Source organism: Haliotis asinina, chromosome 16 (genome assembly GCF_037392515.1).
Source record: "Haliotis asinina isolate JCU_RB_2024 chromosome 16, JCU_Hal_asi_v2, whole genome shotgun sequence".
In the NCBI taxonomy this organism is placed as follows: Eukaryota; Metazoa; Mollusca; class Gastropoda; order Lepetellida; family Haliotidae; genus Haliotis; species Haliotis asinina.
This window is the reverse complement of record NC_090295.1, coordinates 16,825,815-16,852,060: the sequence shown is the minus strand read 5'-3', so window position 1 is coordinate 16,852,060 and position 26,246 is coordinate 16,825,815. Positions and strand designations below refer to the sequence as shown.

The 26,246-nt window shown below is 38.6% G+C and overlaps 2 protein-coding genes across 3 annotated transcripts in view; both read right to left on the bottom strand.

Moving 5' to 3' along the window:
- LOC137268878 (short-chain dehydrogenase/reductase 3-like) overlaps nt 1-26,246 on the bottom strand; it is a 308,772-nt gene that overhangs the window by 209,166 nt on the left and 73,360 nt on the right. The window lies entirely within an intron of this gene.
- LOC137268873 (D-glucuronyl C5-epimerase-like) overlaps nt 1-26,246 on the bottom strand; it is a 307,371-nt gene that overhangs the window by 243,807 nt on the left and 37,318 nt on the right. The window lies entirely within an intron of this gene.

The window sequence follows — 26,246 nt, the reverse complement described above, 5'->3', positions numbered from 1 at the left end:
GTTCAAACGTTATTTTTAAGATCTGTTCCATGGGTATTCTTAAGAATGATTCCAAGGGCATTCTTAAGAACTGTTTCCAAGCATCTTCTTAACAACTATTCCGAGAATATTCTTAAGAACTGCTTCAAGCAAACTGTTCCAAGTGTATTCTCACAGCATTTGTTTTGCCCTGATCTTGTGGATCCCTATGTCTTCGCACAAACTTTGACAAATTGAATATATGATGGAATAACATGTTAGCAAATTGAGTATATGATGGAATAACATGTTAGCAAATTGAGTATATGATGGAATAACAAGTTAGCAAATTGAGTATATGATGGAATAACATGTTAGCAAATTGAGTATATGATGGAATAATATGTTAGCAAATTGAATATATGATGGAATAACATGTTAGCAAAGTGAATATATGATGGAATAACATGTTAGCGAATTGAATATATGATGGAATAACATGTTAGCAAATTGAGTATATGATGGAATAACATGTTAGCAAATTGATCAAGTTCTTTGGAAGGGTGAACAGTGAACACCAGATCTGCAATCCTCACCTCACTAATCATGAAGTCTTTTGAGCAGCAGCAACATCTAAGTTTGAATCAATCCAAACTTGTTTTCATATAAATCTAAAATATCTTAAAGAGACTCAATAGTCAGAATTACCAACACTGTAAGCAAATTTGCCCCACCACTGTGATGGTCAATTGACATCTTAAAGGTCACATATTCTCTAATAGGATACAAATGCAAAACCACTTGCTGACATTGTTATATATGAATTAAAACTGCTCATTTCGATCTTTGATTACCTTAAATCGACCTTTTTGTCAACAGTGCGCAATTCTCAGACGCAAACGAAATTTCAACCAATAAAAGCGGAGCGTCTCCGTGACGTAATAGTGGGTATAGAAATGAGGGTCTGTGCAGTATTCATCTACATTTCAGGGGTTGAACTATTTTGTTTACAGGTTTGTACAAACCTGAAATCGTGAAAGCTGTTGAGAAAAACGAAAGCTATATGTTCTCAGAATCTGCTATCATTTAGTTTTGTCTCCTGCTTTGCCTAGTTTTCAAGTTACAACCCTTGTTTTCATAGACTATTCTGTCAAAATCACTTGGTGTCGCTAGGTTGTAATCCGTGTTAGGTGGTATAAACCTACACATTATTTGTCATCATTCACTTGATGCTCAGTTAATGAATTTATAACAGGTATAATTAGTGGTAACGCCACTTAGATTACCCGACAGAGGCTCCCATTTGGCATTTCTTGTGTTTGGATCGATCCAAGAATTAACCGATAACACGCTGATTGATTAATTAGTCTTATGGGGATTTAAATGTGGGATTTGTCAAAAGGTAGTGTTTATGTATGTACATTTACTAATCTATACTCAATACACTCTGTCGTGTCTGTGTTTATGTAAAACAACACCCTTCTTTCAAAGGATTACCAGCCAATACACTGATTGATTGTTCATTATTGGCTAACTAAATAACTTTTTAAAAAGAATGACGCACATTATGCAATTAGTTGGGTAACCAATGAAACTATACAGCAATGTGAAAAACCGGAAAAGATACATCATGTTTTCGTATATTGGACTGTTAAAAGACACAACACTTGGGAAATCTGCAGATGAATTATATATCACTTGTTTTTGTGGATATTGATGGATACATTCCTCAAACAAGGTAATAGCCTGACATTGCTCCTATAACTTTAGTTTTAATATTTGCATTTTTGTTTTGAATAAGTTGTCGTAGCTTTCAACAGAACTATTGTTTTCATCGTGAAATGTAATGATGCAGACGACATGATTCATATAGGCAAGCTATGAAATGTCCACATATTACATTCCTGTTATACATTCGCAGATCGCTTCTTTTTATTGAGTTTCAAAATACATACAAGTATGATTATTATGTAATTACTATAAATTAGGATTATGAGACCAAGTATAAAGATGTTTATTGACAAGTGTCTACATACTGGTGAGTGAACGTTACAAACCAAGTAAATTTAGCAAGTGAAGGAATTTATTGCACAGTATTTTCACTTCGACCCTGACCTCGCATAGGTTATGTTACAGGTTGTGTCATGCAAATTCCTTTTGGTAATGATTCAAATACATATTTATGTAGTTTTGATTTTCTAACTTGATGAGAACAAACCATAATCTCATTAATTCAAATGGATTTGACTTCACAATTTACAAAAATGGTGGCACCCTGTCTTGGGATGAATGCTATTTAAGTTTGTTTTCACCGACTTACAAAAGCAAAATTACTTTCTAGTGGTAGTAAAATATGTATTTTATTGATGGGCATTAGGATTTTACATGACATTGCTTTTAACAAAACAATTTCACTCTTGGAAGCAGTCAATATAAGGGGTCAATATAATATTACTTACGATAATATTGTCACTTCAACCACAACCTCGTTTCCGAGAAAGAAAGCGTTATATCCATGCAAAATCCTTTTGGTCAGCAATGTGTAGTAAGCAGTCTTAATTTTATAAACTCGACGAAACTTAAACTCCATTTTCTATCCTGGAAGCGTGGTAGGGGCGAACCATCCGATTTAGTATATACCACAGGCTTCCACAACACTCACTTCACACACACTAACAACCAATTTAAGCACAAACTACAGAGTCTGGTGGAGCATAGTGACACTATCACCTGAACCGAAGGAACAATTGACGTCAACACAACAATTCGGCATGTCTTTGGTGACATCGAGAAATCGGCAAAAAGACAAGCTTCCAACATATTTTCTATACATTTAAACGGGAAACCGTTTCTTCTATGACATCACTGTAGGGCTCTGGCGACAGAGTTATGTAACCTGTCTGTGGTTTCGTTTGCAGGCGAGAGAGAAGCAGACGGCTTTTTAGCAACTTTTAAGCGCTTGGTATTAATTAACCACAAGTTGTTTTTTTTTAAAAATGGAGTTTCGTTTATGACTAACAAGAAGTCTTTCATATGCAGGGATAAAAGGAGTACCAAAAAATTAAGTTTAGTGGTCCTTTAAACCTTAAAACAAAAATTTAAACAATGTCAAAGAAACCATATGTGAAAATTGAGAGAGAGTGACTGTTACATTATATCAGCAGACAAAGGTCAATGTATGTTGGTTTCAGAACAATAGAGATGAATATTTGGGATTAGCATCCTATAAGTAATTCAGCTCTCTTGACAAATGCATAACATAACTTCAACATAACCAGCAATTGGAACACTATGTTCATGCCAACAAAATCCATCACTCTGACAGATTGAAAACACTGCCATATATATGTTATCAATAACGACAATCAGACATTGTGCATGTCAGGATATGAAGGTAAAAGTTGTCAGGCCAGACAGGCTGTTTAAATCCTTGCTGGACTACCTATGACAGAGATAGACAGGAGATCAAATTAGAAGTTTACTTTGTACTGCCAAATCTCATTGCTCTTGACATATGGAAGCTTCCTGGCTTCTGAGAGTTCAGTTAATGTCATGTTGTCACATCGTATTTCCCTTTGTCAGACATCATTGCCATTTTTGCAGAGCCAGCAATTTTGAATAGTGCTTAGATGCCTAGACTCAAGGCTGTCTGCATTTGAAGACCTAACACCATTAGTGAGTAAGTCTAGTTTTATGTTACACTCCTAAATATTCAAGCTATATGACAGCGGTCTGTAAGTAATCAAGTCTGGACCAGACAATCCACTGATCAACAGCATGAGCTTCCATCTGCACAAATGGGAACCAATGACATGTGTAAACCAAGTCAGCAAGTCTGACCACCCAACCCTGTTAATCGCCTCATACGACAGGCAAAGTGGTGTTTTGTGGCAAGCAAGGGTTGCTGAAGACCTATTCTACCCTGGTTCTTCACGAGTCATGAACATCATTAAGTTTGATATTGTTGTGTAGAGGTGAAGAGAAATGAATTAGGCTGTAACGTTCCATTAGAATGTTTACTATTCTACAGAATGTTAAAGAAGTGGGTGAAGTGTATCATCACAATACTCAAACAATCAAATTCCACACGAAAAATACTGATGGTTGCGAGTGAGTGAGTGCATGTGTGAGTGTGTCAGTGGCAGAGATGCCAACCCCAAAGTGTTGCAAATAGTAGTTTCAATGTTCAGAATTAGTAGTTTGACCATAAAATTTGTAGTCAACTACATAAACAAAATCATGATGGATTCTGAAAAAAAAATGAATGATATTATGGTTACGTGGTTAAATAATTTCCGCAGGAATTAAATGTGTCAAATCGCAAAGGTATTGAAATCAGCCTTGCCAAAATTACGTTTGTTACTTGCAATCATTCCAGTTCAAATGTGTAATTAAATATGATGAATGGAAGGTACGTGAAGTCCGAAAATGTATTTCATTGTTGAAAATATATGTTTTTGTCTATATATCCGAATTTTAATGTATTTTATTCAAATTTTGTAGGATTTCTAGTGGAATCGTATTGGCGTAGTTTGAAGTTAAAATTCGTAGCGACTACGATAAAATCATAGAGGTTGGCATCTCTGCAGTGGGTGGGTGGGTGGGTGAGTGAGTGAGTGTGATTTTAAATAATTTCAAGTCTGGTGGTTAAACTGTTCATCGTGCTGAATGCCTGGGTTCAAATCCAATCATGGGTACAGTGTGTGAATCCTATTTTTTTTCTCCACATTACCATTTTTGGGTATACTGCAAATGCTGCAATAAACTAAACTCACTCATTCACTGGAAATGATTTGAAATACAAACATTCACATCTGAAGAGGGATGTAAGGCAGACATGATGCCATGTTGGTTGGTAAGAGTGAGTTTTACGCTGCTTTCAGCTATATTCCAGCAAAATCAATCACAACCAGGGGCACCAGAAATGGTTTTCGCACATTGTACCAACATGCAGAATCGAAAACGGATCTTCGGTGTGACGAGCAAATGCTTTAACCACTAGACTACCCCACTGCCTGGTTGTCCTGAAGACATCAGCTCCTGCATGATCTATCCTTGGTGAATACTAGAAACTCTTAACTTTGTTCAAGAAGGAAAAAGATGAATGAAGGTGTGAAAACATATAAAGGGTTAAAGTAGTGCACACAAACTTCTAAAACCTAACTATTCACTTTCTGACATGATACTTCCAGCTTAGGAAAATAATAACAAATGTCTCAAATGGATACAGAGATAGAGATCTACATGGCTCAGGAATGTTTGGCAAGATTCCAAGAGATACATAGACTCCCGGAAGTGCCGATGATCATGATCACCCTGAAGGAAAGCTAAAGTGTGAAAAGCATCAAGCATGACAAGTCCAAGACTGTACACAGTAAAGTATTTGTCAGGCAAATCAATGAAGAAAATCTTGTTACCACACCAATAAATGATGTTTCATATATTCATTCATTGCAAATATTTTGGGTAGTGTTTGAAGGTGTTGCCTGTCATGCCAAAGCCCAACTCAACATCCACAGGACACTCATACTGTTAGGGGTGGTGGGGTAACCTAATGGGTAAAGGGTTTACTAGTAATGCCAAAGACCTAGGTTTGATTCTCCACTTGGGTACCATGTGCGAAGCGCATTTCTGATGTTCCCCACTCTGATATTGCTGGAATATTGCTAAAAGTGGTGTAAAACTAAATTCCCTCCCTAACTCATTATTTTTGCTTTTCCTTGAGACCATAAAACTACCCCTTTCTTATTTTTTAAAATTATTTCATAACTGCCCAACATTCTGTGATGTCAGTCGTGTGGAGACATAAATGGACACCTAACAATAGTCAAAACGTTTTAAAATTTTCAATGGTCATTGCCAAGTCTCTGATTATATATACTGAACCAAAAAAGTTTAGCACCCTGGTGTAAATGAGTCTTCAATAAAATGATAATCCTGCTCCAACATGTCTGAAATTCAAAAGTTTACACTGTTTAATCTCTTCGCATTGATGCATGACGAAAAATCGAAATGCACATGCATTTCTTTCAGATGTTGATGGTAATCATGAGAAACACATTTTTCCTCTGTCACACAGAACAAAACCATCCAGTGGTCGAAGCTTTAATGCACACACATTAAGACATTCACGAGAACGTCAAAAACGTTTAAATTTTTCAAGCATGCCTGAAAATCAGCGACACAAAGCCATTGGGAGACGGCAGGCTGGTCAAACCTTTCAGGAAGTAGCACGGCATTTCAATGTGGAATCGATATTTAGTGACAGCATCTTGACGTCACAGGTTTACCAGTGCACCACAGTTGGCCCACGAATTGCAACATGCTACAGGCACTATTGTTCACCCTCAAACTGTCATGAATTGCCTACATGCCACCAGACTGCATGCCCAACCAAGTGGTGGGGTACTCTTGAATCAATGTCACAGACAGGCACATTTACAATGGGTACACATTCATCAACAATGGCATCGTGCACAGTGGAACAGGAAATTATTCACTGACGAATCACGATTCTACATCGATTTTGTTGACCGGAAACGTGGGGTATGGCGTCGAGCAGTTGAATTTTATGTATAGGAGAAAAAACGCCTCCGAAGTTTTGGTAGAGAATGTAAACCTGAGGGGTAGGGAAATCCCGAGGGGCGTAGCCCCGAGGGATTTCCCGACCCCCGAAGGTTTACATTCTCTACCAAAACTGAGGAGAAGTTTTTTCTCTTGCTTATAAACCGTCATTTTAAATATTGCGTTATAAGGAATTAGGACCTCACTATACCGCGAACATTCGGAATGACAGCAATGTCGCAACTCTAATGCACAAGTTAGAAAACGCACGGGATTTTCACGCAGTGCACGTGTTTTTTGTGAGTGAGTCAGTTATATACCACGTGGTTACTTGAATCCGCTCATTGCTAACCATGGCAAACCAGAGCGAAGACGAAATGTTTTTAACACAGTCGCAGTTTAAGAAAGATGATGACAATGCTGCTGCTGCTGCTGCTGCTGCTGATGATGATGATGATGATGATGATGATGATGATTTTCTGTTCCGTTTCGCGGCACCTTTGACTGAGGAAGATATTGAAAGGAAATTATCTCGATGTGTTCCAAGAACGACAAGGTACAAAAATGATTGGGCGAAAGGAGTATTCAGGCGATGGCAAGAAGAGCGTCGGACGAGGTCAATGGATGCAAACATCGCGCTGTCGTCGTCCGTCTTGACTGAAGACTTGCTGGATATGACTGCTAAAGATATAAATACAGCCCTAAAGTATTTCCTATTCGAGGCGAGGAAAGTGGACGGGACTTGCTACCCAGCTGTTACTGTGTATGGGCTATTCACGGCAATAGCGTCACACTTGAAAGCTAACAAATCTCCTTACAATCTGATGGAAGGCGAAGAGTTCCAGGACAGCAGACAGGCACTGGACGCATGCATGCGTGAGAGGTCCACAGCTGGTCTTGGAGCAGACGTGAGAAAACCTACAGAGGTGATAACTCGAGACGAGGAGAACACTCTGTGGGAGAAGGGGGCTCTTGGAGAAGGCACGCCGCAAAAACTCCTGGACACAGTCCTCTACTTAACTGGTGAGTTGCATTTTGCATTTGATTTCCCTGTCGAAAAGTCGGATATTAGCAATTTTGGCATTTACAATCAAACCTTCACATCGAAAATAAATGTGATTAACTGGAACAAAATGCCCGACTTCACTTTGAGGCAAACCAAACCAAACAAAGTTTGGATGGATATTTTGAATCCCGTGTTAAGACCAAAATAGATAAACATTATATAATTGTGTACGGAATTTTATTTTCCAGGACTTAACTTCGCCTTGAGAGGTGGAAAGGAACATCGGAGTTTAAGACTACACCAACAACCTCAGATTACAGGCCCACATACAGACCAGAACGGCCGCAGGTACCTGCAGTATGTGGAAGACGTCTCTAAGACAAATGCCGGGGGAGTGAAAGACAGGAAACTGCAGAAGAAAAAGGTGCGAGCGTATGAAAATACCAAGAACCCGGAACGATGTTATGTGCGCCTTTTCATGAAGTACAAGTCACTTTGGTATGTATTAGATGTTTTCTGATACATTTCTGATACATGTTATACATTCTTTAGATATACCACTCATTTAATCACATCATGCGGGTGACTTGACCCATACTGCATGTAAATTGTCTTATAATTTTACTCCCTGATGATGATTGCACGCATTGGTTTAGGGGCATATAAATGACAAATGCAAACATTTCATACTTAATTGATTCTATGTCAACACAATTTAACTTTCCAGCCTACCATCTTCAACTCGAGCAAATGCGTTTTACTTCACCCCGATGAAGAAACCTAAGGATGGAAAATGGTACCTAGAGTCGCCCATGGGCCACAACACAATCCAGACAACGGTGAAGAGAATATGTGCTGAAGCCGGAATTGAAGGAAGGAAAACGAACCACTCGCTCAGATGCACTGCTGCTACCCGTCTCTACGAGGCAAACATAAGCGAGCAACAGATTTGTGAACAAACTGGTATGTAACTCAATGAATATCTGCAAAACACGAATGAAACTTGAAGTGACTGGGCCAAATTGCAATTTGGCGATTTTAAATGCTAGAACTTGTGATGTCAACATGTGTTATGGTTAACATGCCAAGATCCGGGTTCGAATCCCAATGATGGCCCCAAGCAAAGCGATTACAATATCATATAAATTGCTTTTCAAACGGTTATGTACAATTTGAAATGACTTATCAAGATGAATTCTTTTATTGTAGGTCACAAAAGCGAGGCAGTGAGGGTTTACAAGAGAACCAGTGATCAACAACAAGCAATGGCGTCAGATGTTCTCTCATGTTCAGCTCCAAAGAAAACTCAGACGTCTGCGACAGTGTCGGTTCCTACTTCAGAGGGAGATTCCGGTACAACACAAACTGTCGCTCACGGAAGTGTTACAATGACGTTCAATTTCAATTAAAACACTGTTGTCAGAGTTTTTGTTTTTCCTTTCCTGTGAATGCAGATTTCGGTGGCTGATCGCTCCAAACCGGTACTTTCGGGACGAGGGTTTACTCCTAGTAAAACCTGGGAATAGGTTTTACTTAAATCTAGTTAAACCTATTCCCAGGTTTTACATTGGGAGTAAAACCTCTTACCGGGTATTGGTGCAAGTAGAAAGGATAATGACCATTAAAGGCAGTGATCAGAATTAGGTTTATAAGATGTAAATAACGTCATTGAACATGACTGATATGGCGAAGGGAGCATTATGATTTGGGCTGGGATCCATGCTGGGGGTAAAACGGACTGTCTGGGGAAACCTCAATGCGCAACGATATTGTGGTGAAATCATCAGACCAGTTGTTATCCTGTTTTTGCAAAAAAATCATGGCTTTACGTTTCAGCAGGATAACGCTAGGCCACACACTGCCATGCTAACCAGGAACATTCTTCAACAGCACAATGTTCAACCTCTGCAGTAGCCTGCAAGATACCCAGACCTCTCTCCCATACAGCATGTTTGGGATATCCTTGGCAGGAAGGTCCAAGAATTTTTACCCCATTCTGATAACCATGAACTTGCACTTATACAGGAATGAGCTCAGAGCAGTTGTTGACAGCATGAGACTTTGATGCATATCTGTGATTCAGGCCAATGGAGGTCACTGACAGTTGTGGCCTCAGACCGACTTCTCCTGTTTCGGAGTAGTTGGGAACACTGAACACACTGAAAACAGCTTTTGGTGATATTCTAGCAGTGAGTGAGTTTAGTTTTACGCCGCACTCAGCAATATTCCAGCTACATGGCAGCGGTCTGTAAATAATTGAGTCTGGACCAGACAATCCAGTGATCATCAACATGAGCATCGATCTGCACAATTGGGAACCGATGACATGTGCCAACCAAGTCAGCGAGCCTGACCACCCGATCCCGTTAGTTGCCTCTTACGACAAGCTGAGTCGCCTTTTATGGCAAGCATGGGTTGCTGAAGGCCTATTCTACCCCGGGACCTTCAGGTGTCAATATTCTAGCAGATAAATGAAATGCAAAAATAGTATGATTTGCAAATACAAATTATTTTGGTATCATATGATTTATGTCCTTTTGTACATGATCATGCTAAACTTTTTTGGTTGAGTACATAATCTTGATAGTGACAAATAAACCCATTTAAACTGAAATGAGCCCAAGTGAGACGGGAGATAGAGATTCTGTACCTGAGGAAATCTAGCCTTACTTCATTTAGGACTTTGGCACTGCAGGGAAGGCAAGGCAGTAGGGAAAATAGTGCTTTTCAAAGACTGAGAGACAGACTATAGTCTTCACCAGCATTTTGAGATACTAACTAAAGTAATGTAAACAATCTAAGGCCAAATTCCCTCAAACTGGTGACTGTAGCATTATGGATGCTGTTAGATGCAAATTGTATATCCATGTTTTCATGAATTCAAAGGCTGTTGTATATCAGGGTCAAATTTCAAATAAAGTTCTGTAACATTTTTGAGTCGAATAGTTCTTTCAAAACAATATCTGAAACAAAGCATAACCTCTCAGGAAGTAGAGAGCCTCACTGAAACCGATACTCCTGAAGTTAAATAAGTTGTCAGTTAATTACCATGACAGCCAGGGAAAACCCTGACTAAGTAAGCCTCACTCTAGAAGCAGGACAAACACTTGATGCATCAAACAAATACCAGTCGTCTGCTACAAATCAATTCTCCACCCAGAACATGATTGTTTTCCCGTTAGTTTCGTTAAGACTATGATGCATGGGGATGTTAATGTCACAAATACAGCTATAAATGTTGGCAATTATTCTTACCGACACCCTTGCCACTTCTAGTTGTGTCAAGGTACTACATCACAGTATGTAGGTGGTGTTTATTCATGCTGTTTTTAGACAGATGCTTCTTAGTGTTTCATTCTGCAGAAAAAGGGTCTCCTTAACAGCTGCGGATGTATTTCGAAATAAATACTGAAGGTGAGCCAGGTCTCCATTAAATGTCTGATCCATTGTCCAGATATTAAGTGAGTGAGTTTTGTTATACGCTGCTTTTAGTAATATTCCAGCAATATCATGGCAGGGGACACCAGAAGTGGGCTTCACACATTGTACCCATGTGGGGAATCAAATTCACGTCTTCAACATGAACACTTTTAACCCCTAGGCTACCCAGCTTCCGCTCTAGAAATTAAGTCGACCTCGACTGATTCTAAATCAATCTTTTCATTAAATAACGGTCCCTATCACATCAGTTTGTTGCAGTTAGTCAGGCGATAAGGAATGTTTTTTTAAAAAAATGACCCATGAAGATCAAGTAACCCATGCTTGTCGAAAGAGGTGACAAATGGGATCTGGTGATCAGACTAGCAGACTTTGTTGATGCATGTCATCATATCCAAATGACCCGTGAAGGTCCCGAGGTAGAACAGGCCTTCAGCAACCCATTATTGACATAAAAGGTGACTGTGCTTGTCGTAAGAGGCGACTAACGGCATCAGGTGGTCAGGCTTGCTGACTTGGTTGACACATGTCATCAGTTCCCAATTGTGCAGATCGATGCTCATGTTGTTGATCACTGGATTGTCTGGTCCAGACTCGATTATTTACAGACTGCTGCCATATAGCTGGAATATTGCTGAGTGCGGCGTAAAACTAAACTCAATCACTCATATCCCGGTTGTGTCACAGCTGATGCTCACGACGTCTATAACTTGATTTTCTGCTCCATTCAGGGCTATTAACAGACTGCAAAAATATTTTTGTGTTAAACAACGAACAAATTTGACAAATGAATTGGTATTCGGTAAAGAAGGAGGTAACAGTTCTGAAATATTCCGGCGGTCTTTTCATAATCAAAGCTCGACCAGACATTCAACAGTATGAGCATTGATCTATGCAGTTGTAAAAAACACAAACTATATTGGACTATAATGTCAGCAAAATTTGAGATTACCTAATAATTTCAGTGAAGAAAATAATGAAAATTAATAAACAAGGGGAGGTAATTCACATGGTTCATATTCCAGACCACAAGGAAGAAAGACAACATGTTTGGGTTGACTTTAATGTTATTTTAAAATTACAAGCCTGTGAACTCAAACACAAGTTTCAGAAAAAAGGCAAACAAGTTATAGGGGGACATAGCCATAAGAAAATCAGAAAAAGGTCCATTCTAACCTTGAAAACACAAAAAAACAAGAAAAAAATTATAACAGGTCTTACATAAACTTGTCATCCAAGCAACGACATTCAGAAAAACACACGAAACATCAAGCAGCGGAAATTACTCCTCTGCACACTACATGCCTTGCCTTTCTTATCACTTGTGGACCACTTAGACACAGGAAACCTAAGAACACTCTATTACTTCCTTAGTTTAAAACTGTTGCATACTTCTATATACTTCTGGACATTACAGAACAACGTCCCCCACTTATAACTGATGCCATGATTTCAGACTGCGAAAAGACAAACAGGATTTAAACCGACATTTAAGGGACATAACTCTTCATGCTACGGGAGTTAACTATTCTCAGTAATTCCCCTGCACCTACCACTTTGGGCACTTGGCAATCAGTGCAGTCTGGTGATGAGAGGTCCATGATGACATTTCTGTTGATGAATTTAGGACAATTTAGATCTATCACAAATGTTAAAACTCTTCCCATCGCTTGTGCTTTGATGGCGACCAAGATGCTAAGCACTTATGGAAGAGTCTTTTACCCACTGAAAGAAAGATATCAGGCAAATATTCATTGATATTCTGTAAGTTGTAATCTACAAAATCCTTCTGTTATTGGAAAGATGGAGAAAATGTTTTTATTCAATATGGAAACATTGTTGGGTCATCTGCTGATAAATCCAGAGCTAATTGAACACTCAGATTCCAAAACTGTATCAAATCAATTCCTAGTTGTCTGGAGGACACTATTCCAATCACATACGAAAAGGACAAGCCAATCCATTTCCAATTTCCATGCAACATTTCAACAATAAATCACTGTACGACAACGAAACTTTTTACAACTTTTTAGACAAAAGAGAAATGTGTGTCAATTGGCCAATAAATAAATGTGTTACCAAATTTCATGAAAATTACCCAGAGATAAAGCTTTGTTCATAGCACTGCTCCTGTCGCTAATCAGACCAAGAAAGAACACGTGCATGAACTAATTCATTAAATGAGAGCTTAGTCTCCCTTGGGGACCTCAAACAGAAACTGGTAATCGCCATAACAACATCCCCTTTGGATGAGAACAGTGTTCTCGCCCCTGTGATATACAGCCTCAGGAAAGCTCAATCGGCAGCTGTTATTACACTTCACTGAAATAGCCAGACCTAACTGACAATTTAATCTACATTTCTTTACACAAGAGCAGATTAATTCATCACTTATTAAGGAATTTAACTACTGGAATTTCTATTTGGCACAGTTTTTTTCTTTTTTGTGGTACCAGAATAGCCTGTACTATTCTGGTAATTTAACATTGATCTGTTCCTTGAGACTGTTAGTTACTGTCTGTTTAAATGAAACGAAAATTATAAAAAATAGTCATTGATTTAGGCATCAGTGAGGCATTTTTCTGAGTTTTATTTCAAACTAAAAAAGTTTCTTCTGAGTTCAAAGAACTAAATCACAATTTCACATGATCAAAGCCTTTTGAATATTTTCTTAATTCTGAACTGAAAGAGAAAAAGGTAGGAAGTCTTCAATGGTGGTTGACCATCATAGACGAGACAAAACGAGAAGCTGAAAACTTCTATTTGCTAGTTATGAGCTTTGTAAAAGAAGCGACTCCAATTTATTCAAGTGACAATGATTAAAAGATGCAATCTGCAAATGGATTTTGAAGCAGACAAAATAAATCAGCATCAGATACTTGAAAGAAGTTTGTCCTTTAGACAAGAATTACTTTCTTTATATTTTTCACAAAACTAATCCACAAGTCATTTCTTCACACAGGTGCCAAAACCTTCATTTCAAGAAAGCAGTTTCAACAGTTATTCTGGTCTGTGTCCTTTGGTAGATAAGTAATGGGTACAGCAAGGGGATATTTTCTGTCATATTTGTTCAATGATTAAATGCTGCACTCAATAATATCCCAGTTATGTCATGGTAATAACCAAGTCTGGAATAAACAATCCAGTGAGTGACAGCATGAACATTAATCTATGCAAATGGGATGTAATTTGCCTTCATCAAGCCAGTGAGGCTAACAACTCTCCTATTAGTTGCCTCTGACTACAAGCTTGGGTTACTGAGGACCAATTCTAACCCAGATTGAGTATTGTATTGTTTTACTTCGCTTCAAAGCAGCACTTGCAGAATTTACCTCCCAAACACATCCTTATGGAATACCCACTAAAACATTTCGGTATGACTAGAAAGGAATTCAATGCATCTATATCTGTTCATATATATCTACATTTCAGATTTGTTTGAATGGATTACACAATGACATTTAGGAAGTGGTCAAATGTAACATGTGTTTTAATTACATTCTCAGTCAAGTACAGATCCCATCTGCGATTCAAACTCACATCCTCAGAGTGGACTTAACAGATAAATTCCATGTTACCCAGCTCATTACTTGAAACCTATATCGTCAACATGGACTTTTTGTTTTAAGTGTCTTAACATGGTGAACTCTTACTAAGTCCTTACTTTCCTTAATCTAAACTGACATAAACTTGACACTTGTAGGTCCCTGTTTCTTCAGAACATCATTCCCAAACTGGTTCCATGACAAGACACAACCATGGTGACACAAACAGTCTCACTGAGAGTGGTGTGTTGGGATTTCACAAGTGTGGATGAGATCATTTTCTGACATCTAACGTATCAACCAGTCTTGTTATCACGTCCTCTTACTTTCCCTTTGACTTCGTAAGTCTGCAGCCTGATTATCCGAAAATACAGAAACTGCCTGCTCATATATCAGCTCAAAAGTAATTATCTAGTTTGACTGACCTGTGGTAAACCAGCTGAGTTTATAGCTTCCTAACTAAGTGGACCCACACTGGGACAGTCCATCTGTGATTTTCAGTCAGGAATACAATCCAATCAATGGAAGTTAACGGTGTTGTCTGTCTCAGAGCACCTAATCCTATCTGACTAAAGACTAGTTGTCTGACATATATCACCTCACATTAGGTGTCGATGCAAAGACACTTCCTAATTCACTGTAGGTCATTGGTTTATGCACTGAGCTGACTTCCTTGGAAGGCTCTACTTCCAGCGGTTTATACATTACAAACATTTTGGTCAGTTCTGTTCTTTCAAGAGTTAGTGAGTTGGTATCATTCAAATTATATTGAACCTTCCCCCATCCCCACCCCACACCCATTCAGTTCTTGAAAAAACAATCCAGCATTACCAAGGTCATTACAAGGTCAATGCAAGGTATTTTGTCACAAAGCAAACCCAATGTTTCAAAATCAGTTGAAACAGCTTGAAAACTAAGCAATAAAAACTTAAAGTGTAAATGAATATCAAAGCAAGCTGATATGAACTGGCTGACACAGGTCATATTTTCTATGGATAACAACAGCTTCAGCTTCACCAAATGAATGTACCAAAGCAAAAATTGTAGGACTGTGTCAAGATGTGTGAGCGAGGTGGCCTAAAAGTTACTTCGAATTATCAGACGTCTACAGTGAATGGTCAAGAGTGAACATGGCGAATTCACAAAAATAGTTGTGCAGTGTCAGGTCACAGTGTTTGATGATTAATTATGGCTTTGGGACCTTTGGGGAGACAAGCAAATGCTTAACCACTAAGCTACTCCACTGTCCCACTGTGATAAAATAAGCAAATGCATATCACACCACTCAACATTTATGTAGAACATATCGCTTTCAGGTTTGATAACTATGGTACTGTTGGAGAGATAATCTACTCAGTTAAATATTTTTCAGTTGAAAGTGAGCATGTACGGTTTTACGCCGCTTTTAGCAATATTCCAGCAATATCAGGGAAGGGGACACCTGAAATGGGCTTCTCACTTTGTTTAAAATGAAGAAATAAGGACGGTGTATCTTGCTTTTGCACATGGTATATGTTTTTGAAACAGTCAAGTTAGCACAGTGTGGTAACAGGCAAATATGTGCCTATGAGATGACTGGTGATGTGTCAAACATGGGATTGGAAACTCACATACTCACAGTGACTCACTCAACCAAGACATCACCCATTAACACTGCGCTACAGAGCAACATTCATTATCTGGTCACATTCAATACATAATTCTTCAATACTGTTGCTTTACATTCCTCCATGAGTATATAAAAAATTACACAAGGGCTCAATGCATCAGTACTTTGATCTATCACTCAAAGCCTCCCACAGCCTCTTGAATAACCTTCAATTGCAACTGAGTCCCACAGTAGCAGTAAATCCCCTTATTTTACAGCAATCTATGAAGTGTCACTCTGATCAATATGCAAAGCTAACAGGGTGTCATGAAACAATCTCAGGCAGAATCACAAAGCTGTATGACAGTGACAAAAGCTGACATTCTCTAATCCTGTCTGCACGAGACATAATTATACCTGCAGCATGTCGACATCAAAGGAGACCGGTGCCATGTCCCATCTACAGACGACACTCACCCTGGCGCTGACAGCTGTGTTTGACTAGTCTGTCACAGGTGAAAATTTATCAAAGAAGGATATTTGTCACAGATGACAGAAGAGTGAGGGGCTGTTTCCCTACAGAAAATACTGCGTACAGGTGTCTCTATGACTATCACGCCAATGTTTTTTACCTGAAATCAGATTTGTGATGACTCAATACAAGAGCGAGGGAGTGAAAATGGTTTTAGACCACTTTTAGCAATATTTCAGCATTATCACGACTCGGCTACAGATAAGGGCATAATGTAGCCTAAATATCAATGTCTTAAGATTTCAAGCAAATCATATATAAACACAAATACCTTTGCATGTCTAACATATAGTTTATAACATAAAGTTTAACAGCTGAAAAGTTGATTCATATTATTAATAACAGAACATGTAAAAGCATGGTAAAACATATATATAATAACTTAAATACAAAATATTAACAGACATGCAGAATTCCCTGACCATTATGACCACGAGTTCTTTGAGAGAATCACAGCAAACTGATTTATTTCACACATGCCATATTACTGATTCAAATCAGGCTACACCAAGCAATAACAATTCACACTATTGATTCCATTTATTAATTAGAGTCGAAGAAATTTCCTGGATAACATTACATTTGCCGATTGCCAATATTGCAATTTGTCTGACAAAGATTAGGTCAATCTCTCATGACAACTAAGTACATGGCCAATGGCCAAAATGAATAGCTATAAGCTCTGTCCTCTGATGGACTTGTCGATCATACTACACGCCCTGACCTATCAGAGTTGACAAGATCACAGATTGCTGTCGTGATTGGATTACAGCCTTTGCCCGCCTCCATGAAGTTGTCATGATCCCAAGACAAATTGAACACCAATGGCGCCCCGTGCCATCATGTTCCAAACTCTCTATTTTCTCTTTTGCCTTCCCTGAGGGACGACAGGGTAGGATGTGTTTACACAATTGTGCATAAAAAACATATGACTTAAATTTGGATTTGGTGCCCAAATGATGGTAAAAGGAGTCCAAAATGATGGTAAAAGGAGTCCAATAAATCATGAACAATTGTTTTTGTTGCTTTCTCTGTCATAAGATGGAAATAAAATTAGCATTCTGGTCTATATTGCCCAAAAATGTCAATACTCTCTTTTCCAATACCATAGGGACAATTATATTTTGATGTTTATTATAAATGACTAAAATTTCTATTGTGTGGTTACAATTTGTTGTGGTCACAAGGCAACAAAGGCTGAAATAACTTGGCACTTTGTGTCCACTTTCTCATTTCTAAATATTAATCTCCTGCCAAATTACTCAACAATCTCCTGTGTGAAGTGTGTTGTGGTGTGATGTGGCATAACATGGTGTGGGGTCGTGTGGCATGGTGTGTTGTGGTGTTTTGACTCTTAAACTACAACCAGCAATATATATAAGCTGAACTTGGATATCTGTTTCATCATGATAAACTTTAAATCACCTCAACACATTCATAGTCAATAGCATGAAAACCCAGAACTACCATGACACAATTTCAGCCAGGTAAGAGAGTGTCACCATCTCCATGTTTTAGTTAAACAAATCTAGCTTAAAAAAGTCCATGGATGGTTGACTGTGTTCAGCAGCATGGCTCCTGAGGTTCTAAGATTTTAATCCTACCTGCCCCACAATAAAGCATATGTGATAAATTTGGTCTTACCTTAGGCAAGTGAATTTGCTCAAAATTGCCTCTGATCACCCAGTAGAAGATGGGTACCTGGCGGAATGTCATGACTATTAACCTTCTAGTCTCTCACAGGCAACTTGGTTATTAAGGGATTATTATAATCAGTTCTTGCAGTTTGATCAGGAAATGAAGTCTGGAAAGGCAAGCTATAAATAATCCCATTATTATATCATTATTTTAGTGAATACATCAGCATGATCCAATGAAAAGCCAAAACAGAATCAATCTTGCTTGTCATAAAATGCAGCTTACATAACTGGGTTCTCAAACTTGCGGACTTGGTTCACACTGCATAGATCAATGCTCTTGACACTGATCACGGGATTGTCAGGTCCAGAATTATTTATGTCATAAATCCAGAATAATGCTAAATGTGACATTAAACAACAAACAAGCACATCCAGACAATCAGATTTGTGACAAGTTTGTACTGGTAACTGAAAAGTATAAATGGTTACAAGATGATGCTAAACGTGTAGCAGCCATACTGGTTTGGCAAAGGTTATACAAATCTGTATGGAGCTGGGAACATCACATGGGATGCTATCACTGTCCCACAATAATTAATCACATGCCCAATAATTCTATCAATCCCCATCCTACGCATCCCATCAAGCACTCAGTACCTCAAACCAACCACAAAAGCACCATCAAGCCCTCAGCCGACAAACACAATTTCATCAGACTGCAAACTGACCGCACATACCTTGACTTATTGTACAGGGATGCACCGTCGCTTTGATGAAGCTACCTTCAAGAACTCCAGAGCAGCCACAACTCCCACAGGAAACCAGGGACCTTTCCTAAATATCAATCTGGCTCATGGGACTGAACTCAATGATGCTCAGAGTTCATCTATTTTGTTTCGTCTTCTTTGGAGCAATTCATGTCTCCTTTAATTGGATCGCAGTCCAGTCTCAGTAGATGTGGATCTAAATGTGTTTACTTTTTGTCTTGTTGGAACACGATTTTTTCAGAGGTTTGACTTCATCTGATTTAAGGAAGTTCATTTAGAACTACATCCACCGCATTTGGATGCGTCTATTCACAAGGAACTCAAGGGGGAAACTGCTTTCCTTAATGGCGTCAGTGAGGAGCATGCTGTGGATTTATCTTCTCCTTTTCAGAACACACAAAAAAATCTATTTGTAGGGATCAAGACGTACTACTGTGTTTAGAGTGAGTGAGTGAGTGAGTGAGTGAGCGATTTTGGTTTTACACCTCTCTTAGCAATATTCCAGCAATATCACGGCAGGGGACACAAGAAAATGGGCCTCACACATTGTACCCAACCGTGTTTAGAATTTAGCACAAATGTCAAGAGGTAATTGTTATTCGCTTAACTTAAAATGTCTGAAGTGTCCCTTGTTTTTCAAATACTGTGGTCTGCATAATCTGTAATTTTAGGCACTGCTCTTTGACAGCAAAGATCCCATGACACAAACAAGCAGTGACAGAATTACCAGAACCTGAAAGCATGGAATGGATCACACTGTTGGGCAATGCAATAGGCAATTAGTCTTTTCACGTGATTCAGTCAGTTCCAACCTGACTTATTCTAACCTGTAACCATGGTAACCCCTACAGGGTTGTCCAGTGTAAACTGTAAAGATTATTGGAGACCAGTTGGATCCTGGTATCCACACAAGAACCCTTCACGTTTCATGTGGTACATGTTCTAGGTATCCATGAAGATCCAGGTTAGAACTGGTCTTCACCAACCCAAGCTTGCCATTGGGAGGCAGCTTAAATGGGGCTGGATGGTCAGACTCCCTGATATGATTGGCCCATGGCATCGTATCCCATTTGTGTTGATTGATGCACAAGCTGTTGATCACTGGTCCACCCTTGATTATTTACAGAGTGTTTCCATATAGTCGCAATATGGGATAGCAGATTTTGTTCTTTGTCTTTTTTTTGCCAATATGGTTAAGTACAGCATTAAACAACATTTAAATATACAAACCAATTTTTGGCCTTGATTTTTGAGGCTCTCTTAGTCCTACCATAGTCGTAACTGCCATACATTAATATAACCTTACGACTATCTTTTAAGAGAGCTTCGAAAATCTAGGCCCTGGTCAGGAATCACTGAAGGATACCTGATTTTGCCTTTTGCATTCTTCATTTGTTATCAAGTACATGACCTAACCTGGGGTCCCTATGGGGTCACCTTCTGCAAATTGTTCCGGTAACATGAACCTGGTAGAACACTGAATCCCCAACATGCATGTCTCATGCAGGCTTCATGTTTCACTTGATACTTATTCTAATTGGAATCCTTTTTTGATCCGACTTGTATGTGACTATTATAACCTGGAAACCCAACCTGGTCGATGTGTGGGAGACTGGAGACCTGTCCTAACTTGAAATCTCCATGGGGTTTCCTCTTGCAAGTTGCATGAGTTATCAGAAACATTAACTCAAGAACCTAACCTTGATCACATCTCTTAAAGAGAATAGGACACTGGATTGGTATCAACTGCTAATAAAACAATTCAATGAAGAAAAGAAAAAGATGGGACAACATTAAAATAGAAACCTTTCATTTGAGGCAAATAACAAGGATACCAGTCTAATGCTGTTTACTGTATTTCAACTTTCTCACAGCATCTTAGCTAGTCTGTCTCACAGTCCCTGAACTACATTATTCTCCCTACTGCCAAGCCCTCTCCGCAATGCTAAAGCCTTAAATGAAGGAAATCTACATTTCCTCTGGTTCAGAATCTTGCATCTCTCAGCCTGCGTGGGGCTCCTTTTCAATTGTGTTAAATGTTGCTAACTAAATTATATATATTCAGAAACTAAGCACTAATCTACGTGTGAGCCTTATGTGGGCAAAAGAGACAGGAACAATTTAAGCCACAGAAGTTTCCCATTTCAGTGAAACTCACGATCGTGAGTATGGTTCTGACAGGAACACATCTGGAACTCAAACAAATGATCATCCGTGCCTAACACACCTAAGGGAGACAAATCTGTACAGGAAATTGCCAAAGGTCAGACAGCAAGGCTAACCAAGCAAAGTAAATGTCATCAATATCCAAGGAGGCAGATGAGTTGGAATATCAACGATGTAATAAATTTGGTTCCACTATCGCCGTTAACATCTGAATCACTTAATAAGATTACATATTTCATCCTGGCTTTCACTTACTGCAATATGATGACCATCTTGACTAAATGTAACATGGATTAGCCAAATATGTCACAAGAATGATAAAGCAACACTATACAATTCTTAGGTTTCTGGGTCCCCACTGACCCACCGGCAAAATAAGGGTTTGTGTGGTGGTGTGGTGGTTAAAGTGCTTGCTTGTCAAGGCCCTGGCTGGATGGGTGCAAAGTGAAGTCTAAATCTGATCTGATGCACTGTAATATTAGAACATTGCTAAATGTGTCGTAAAACAATACTAAAGTTAAAATCATTAACCGAACTGGTAAACATTTCAGAAAAATCATCCAAACATCGGGAGAATCTGAACACAAATATGGCGTGAACTCAATCTGTGGAACTTGATAATAACATTCCTTCATATGACAGACAAGTTGCAGCACAAACATCTTTATAAGAAACAAGACCCAGAACAATAATTTCCAGCAATGTTTAAACTAATTTACATGGAACAAATTTTAAGCCGATCCACAGTAATGTGTGATAAGGAAATATTAAAAGAAACAAGGAAACATAAAAAGAAGCATTTTGTTGCTTCATCCTTCTTTATGGTCAGCCCAGCAAACAACATGTGAAAAAGTTTGGTGAACCTAAAAATTACATATGTGTCCAATCTGTGTGAAGTTCTCATTACTCAACAGAAGGTTCTGAAATACTGCAACCGATTCACTCATTCTAAACACTGCAGCTGAATAAGGCAGTACATCAACGACTAAATCAATACAATTATTTACTCCTTATTCAGTATGAAGTCAGCCTTGAGACTTTGAGCCCCTACAATCTCTTGATGTAATATAATATTACCATGGGCGAATATGACAGCTGTATGATGCATTCCTAATTGAACTCTTTGTGAAGCAGCTTTTTTCAGGTTAATAATGTACTTCCCTTTTATATTTTAAATAGGCACTAAGAATAATTCCATAACAAATGTGGAAAAAGTGACCAGAAACTCATGGATATCACTACTATTCATGCTTCCAGTTCATGATGAATGGGAACCTGTTGGAACTTCTGACCGTTCTAATGACCTTGGATATTAGGACAACTTGCAACAAAAGTGAAGCATTTCAGTTTCCAAGGGAAATTTTGTAAAGCTGAGCTGTAATGTCTGTCAAAATGAATGATGTGTTCCCTGATCAGTTTGCTACAAGGGGATTAATCAAGGAGCGTTTCATCATGACTGGATGATAAAACCTCCCTTGGGATAATGGTCATAGAAAGGAAGAGCCTCGTGGGAAGGAATCATGTTCATCCTTGACTAAAAACTTTTAAGAGTGCTTGGGCTTGTTGTTTAATGCTGCACTCAGCAATAATACACCTACTGCGGGACAGCAGTCAGTGAAAATTCAAACCTGGATAAGAGAATCTAGTGATTCATATACAGAGCAACCATCCATGATGTGACATTACCATGGCTACCATAAACATTGGCAAGCCTACTGGTCAACCAATGCATGAAGCATGTTTATTTGTCTTCTTCAAACAGCACTGTTTCCTGGGGAATAGTTTTCACCCAGAATCCCCAATGGTGGCACAAGATAAGGCCATTTAACAAATCAGGTCAAAATCTATTGTGACGGCTTGTGTTTTGATCAAATTATCAACCTGGTATTGCTGAAATTTTGAAAGCTTACTTACCACTTTTGATGTAATACGTAACAGGAATGAGCATATATAGGATTCAATGCCGCCTTTAACAAATTCTCAGTGACAAGAGGACAAGGAGCAGGTGTACTGTTGGTTGAGAGAGTCAGCACTGACCTTAGCATCTGTCATACACAAAACATAAAATATTAGACCAGACTGTCCCCAGAATGTCAACACCACTTGGAACAGTATCTTCAGTCAGGGAAACCCTGAGTGCTGATTCACATAGTCACAAAACCTAGCAGACCTAATCATGATCAAGTAAAGATGAAATTCAAAACCATGTCACAGGATCCTGATACACCTAAGGGACAGAACTGAAACAACAGGGACACCAACAGTTTACACCATAATTACAATCAATATAAACAATTCCTTACAACATATAAAAAAATAATAACATACAATACTGAGCTACCATAATCTTTTCCAAGATGTTAAACAACCAAAGCTAATAATGTTCTTTGTTAAGCAAAGGTCTGTAAACCACAAAAACATTAACCTAGGCCTCAGTCTCCATACTGAACTTCATTACAGCCAGCAGTATGAAGGAAGAGACAGAACAATCAGCCCTAATGTTGATAAAACCTTTCTGAGACGTAAATCTCTAAAGCCATTATTGAGTTGTCCATAAAATGAACCTCATTTCTTACCGAAGCCAATGCCGCTATATGAATATCCTGCAGAAGATTGCATGTATGCCACAATGACCTTCAGAACTAGACCGGTATTAACTGTGGTGACTTTCACAACCAGTTCATACAAGCTGTGTTCTGAAAAACTAACGTGACTGAGCTGCAAAGTGTTCCTGAGCATTTCTATTAAGCTGATTAACTGTTCATATATTTGCTTCACTGTATTCCTTCTGCTCTACATCACTTGAGCTTGGAGGTATACACAACAGCTTGAGTGAAGGTGAGGACAGGAATGAGTGAAAGTGAAAATGAGTGAAGAATGACTGTATGACTGAGAAAAGGAGTAAGTGAAACAATGAGTGAAAGAATGAGTAAACAATTGAAGGAGTTTAGTGAATGAGAAAAAGAAAGTAAGTAAAAGAGTAAGTGAAGAAGGGAATGTTTAAACGAAAAAGTAAGAGAATAAATGAGTAAGTAAAGGAGAAAATAAGTGAAAGTGTACATGAGCATGTGAAGGAAGGAATGAGTAAAGGAAAAAGTAAAAGAGTAAATGAGCATGTGAAGGAGGGAATGAGTAAATGAAAAAGTAAGTAAATGAGTAAGTAAAGGAGAAAATGAGAAAAGGAAAAATTGGGCGAAAAAGTATGAGCATGTGAAGGAGGGAATGTGTAAAGGAGAAAGTAAGTGAAAGAGTAAATGAGCATGTGAAATAGGGAATGAGTAAAGGAAAAGTAAAAGTAAAATAGTAAATGAGTAAGTAAAGGAATGAGTGAGAAAAGGAGAAAGTGAAGAAGTAAATGAGCAACTAAAGGAGGGAATGAATGAAGGAGAAAGTAAGAGTAAATAAGTAAGTAAAGAGTGAGTGAAGTAATAAATGAGTAAAGGAGTGTGAGTGAATGAGAAAAGGAAAGAGTGACTGAGTAAGAGAGCAAGTAAATGGGTGAGTGAAGGCATCAATGTGTAAAGGAATGAGTAAGTAAAGTAAAGAATGAGTGAAAGTGTGAATAAGTGAGTAAAAGGAATGCATGAATGAGTGAGTTTGAGTGAGAGAGTGACAGAATTGCTCAGGTTTTACATCGCTTTCAGCAACAATCCAGCAATATCACAAGAGTAATATTCAGATTGATCAATAAAGAACATAATACCATCAAATCTTCAACAAGTTGACATAAATGATTAATGCATGGTGACCCACAGTAAGATAAAGAAAGACAACTAGACCAGACCACACAACATCAGTCTCTCTGTTTATCGCCATCGACAACCAGTATCAGTTGATGTGGAACCACAAGCACCTGCAATGCTCTGTGACAAGTACATTGGGAAGGTGAACTACAGAACATCTGTCAGTGTCACCCATTACAGACTGGAATAGGCATTGGGCAATTACCTGTCCATAACACGCTCACATTACCACCACCACAGTTACTGTAATGAAAGGGTGAGCATACTTCCTCATTAGAAATTTCTCTTCTTACATAATGGTAGTTCATACATAAGATGGTAGCTCTCGGTTAATTTGAAGACCTTCCCCAGCTGTCATGATGATTGATGTACGTTGCAGAAGCATGTAGAGAAGGAAGAGTTAATTACAGCACTTTATGTGCATGTTGAAAATTAACTAATTTCTACCAGACTACCAGCTTTCACGTAAATTCTACTCTGCGTGCATCCCAGAGTAGCAAGTGTCAGTGCAATGAATGATTTGTAGTAATTTATATGAAAGAAACGTACATGAGTTGCACTTAACACCATGTTATGTAACACTCAGCGGTTGATGGCATGCATTGTAATTAATTTGATTCATGGCTGTGAATTATCTAAATTACTCTTCTGATCAAACAGACTTGGGGGATGAGAACAGACTAGAGTGGGATTCAGATCCTAAGCAGAATCAAGATCTGAAGTGGGATTTGGATCCTAAGGAAGAATGAGTGAGTGAGGTTAGTTTTATGCTGCACTATTCCAGCTATATGATGGCTGTCTGTAAATAATCAAGTCTGGTCCAGACAATCCAGTGATCAACTGCATGAGATTGTTCTGTGCAAATTCGAACCGATGACATGTGAACCAAATCAGCAAGCATGACCACCAGATCCCATTAGTCACCTCTTATGACAAGCATAGTTGCCTTCTGTGGCAAGCATGGATTGCTAAAGACCTAATCTGCCTGCAATATTCATAGGTGTCTAGGTAGAATTCAGAGTTATGAGTGGGATTCTGATCCCAGGTAGGATTCAGATCTAGTGGGATTAAGATCCCAGGTATTGATTCAGATCTAGAGTGGGATTCACATCCCAGGTATTGATTCCAATTCAAAGTAGGATTCAGAGCTAGTGTGGGATTGAGATCCCAGGTAAGATTCAGAGCAACAGTGGGATTCTGATGCAAGGTATGATTCAGATCTAGACTAGGGTTCAGATTCCAGATTCCAGAGCTACAGTGGCACTATGATCCAGGGTGACATGTACATCTAGAGTTGGA